This window comes from Clupea harengus, chromosome 6, assembly GCF_900700415.2.
Source record: "Clupea harengus chromosome 6, Ch_v2.0.2, whole genome shotgun sequence".
NCBI lineage: Eukaryota > Metazoa > Chordata > Actinopteri > Clupeiformes > Clupeidae > Clupea > Clupea harengus.
Genome location: NC_045157.1, coordinates 16,105,022 through 16,107,521, shown reverse-complemented (window position 1 = coordinate 16,107,521; position 2,500 = coordinate 16,105,022). Strand labels below are relative to the sequence as shown.

The following is a 2,500-nucleotide window of genomic DNA, read 5'->3' as shown; positions in this document are numbered from 1 at the left end:
CACACACGCGCCCACACACACACACACACACGCGCCCACACACACACACGCACGCACGCCCACACACACGCAGGCCCACACACACGCACGCCCACACACAGACACACACACACACACGCACCCACACACACACACACACACACACACACACACACACACACACACACACACACACATACACACACACACACACCCACGCGCCCACACACACACACACACACGCGCCCACACACACACGCACACGCGTAAGCACGCAGTCCAAACTCCAAGGCCTGTTGTACCTTGACAGCTATCCTTTCTTGCAGCAAGTTAAACAAACAACACATAAATCACGAAACCCACACATACTCCCTCATACTCGGACACACACACACACACAACATGGGTCAACGTGGCACAGATTTTGTAGGGGAAGTGTGGCAAAGCTCTGGTTTCCCTAAGACTGCTGTTCAGGTGCTTGCTTTATGCTCTGGTAACTGGTCAGTACCCCCGACACAGTCCGACACCATGGCAGCCCTGCCTGTTCCCTAGGAGAGAGACTGTTGTGTGTGTGTGTGTGTGTGTGTGTGTGTGTGTGTGTGTGTGTGTGTGTGTTTTGGTTGATCCCAGTGTGTTACATGTGTGTGGGTTGATGGAGGTGTATGTTTATTTGGGTTTATGTGTGTGTGTTGGGGCATGGAGGACTCTTCAGCTGTGTGTGTGTGTGTGTGTGTGTGTGTCTCTGTGTGTTTTGGCTGATACAGTGGAATCCGGTCCAAGCTGCGCTGCGCTGCGTTGCGTTGTGTTCCTGCCTGGTGGGCTCAGGGCCATGTGTGCAGAGCCTGGGAGACGGGGAGGGAGGGGAGGGAAGCAGAGGTGGTGTCACTGCACTAAAGACAGGCCCCTTATCACAACCCCTGCTTTCCCCTTCTTCTCACACAGCCACTCTGAGTCAGTGAGATGAATGCTTATAATCTCCGTATGAAGGTTCCACGTTTCATATTTTTTTGGTATTTCTCTTTTTCTCTGTTAGACTCTAATACAGCATTTGATTAAAATCTGACTATATTAAATGTCTGGAAAAAGATACTAAAACAGGGCTCGTCAAATTTCTAAACCCCTAGTAGCCCTCAGGGCAGGCATTCTTCAGATTTTGGTTGGCTGAAATTCATGAGACTAGCCCAAATATATATATATATATATTCGAGAAAGCAATTTAACTTACAATCCTCATATCATGATGCATGTTTTCTTTGGGTTTGATCAGTTCTGATAGGATGCGGGACGGGGTACGGTTACATTTTGGAAGCCCGACGGGAAAAATTGATTGCGAAACTCGATTTCGTGTCCCCTGTAAAACTGCACTCATCAAAGGCAAGTCATGCTAGAAATGACTCCAAAGCAATGTGACAATTACCACTAGAATATGATCTAATCAAAGTTCTGTTGTCATGTGTTTGTGGGGTGTTCCCACAGTGCAGTGGAAAGCCTCCTGTGGTGACTTTTACCTGGCAGTGTGACAGTCAGTCTGGTTCAATGGAAATTATAGAAAAATGCATGTAGGGTTTCTCCTGTGCTTCTAGGGAAAGGCTGCTTTGTAAGAACATCCTTTTTTACTGAGCAGTTTCTTTCAGGTAGTGTGGATTGGTGGTTTGTGTGACTGAGTGTGTGTGGGTGTTTGGTGTGAGTGTGTGTGAGTGTGTGTGTGTGTGTGTGTGTGTGTGTGTGTGACTGAGTGTGTGTGGGTGTTTGGTGTACCCCTACACCATGTGCCAGTGGGCGCACATGTCCCTTTCGTCACATTCAGACCAGACGGGAGGCCCCCTTTCACCCACACACACACACACACTCAGACACTCCCTCTTCCACACACTCACACACACACACCCCCGGCACCTCTCCTCGTCTGTTCCGCTCGGCGTGTGCTGCTTCCTGGAAACACGCTCTGGCAGCTTTCACACTCCCATCCAGTGTGTCAGAGGGTGAGACTGTCAGCTCTCTTCCTCCCCTTTCTCTCTCCTCTCTCCTCTCTGCTCTCGTGCTCCCTCTTTGGCCATCCCCTCAGTGCTGGTGGCGGTGCTGGTGGTGCTGGTGGTGTCCTCACCAGACCCAGGAGCCTGCCCTCTATCTGCCAACACACCCATCAGGCTGCTCTCTCTCTCTCTCTCTCTCTCTCTCTCTGTTTACCTCCCTCTGCCCTGTCCTGCATCACCTCCTAGTGTGTCATTATTATCACAGAGGGCGTTAGCAACAGGATTATAATGAAGAAAAAAGAAAAACCATAATCAGGAAGTTATTTCTTTAATAGTTCATTTATTTTATGTTTATATTTTAAGAAACAAAAAGGCACAGGAGAAGAGTAAAGGCTCAGCGCAGCGGTCGCAAATAAATCTGCGTGGAGCTCGGAGAAATCCAGAACATGTGGGGTTAAGTTTGTGAAAGTTAATGTAATAACTGCTAGCACCATCTGCTGGCCTACTTCCTCACAAAGAGAGAGCGAGAGAGTATGGGTGAGCAAGCA

At 49.0% G+C, this 2,500-nt stretch overlaps 1 protein-coding gene across 7 annotated transcripts in view; it reads left to right on the top strand.

Moving 5' to 3' along the window:
- Positions 1 to 2,500, top strand: part of chd9 (chromodomain helicase DNA binding protein 9) — an 89,536-nt gene that overhangs the window by 28,301 nt on the left and 58,735 nt on the right. The gene's annotated exons all lie outside the window — the stretch shown is intronic.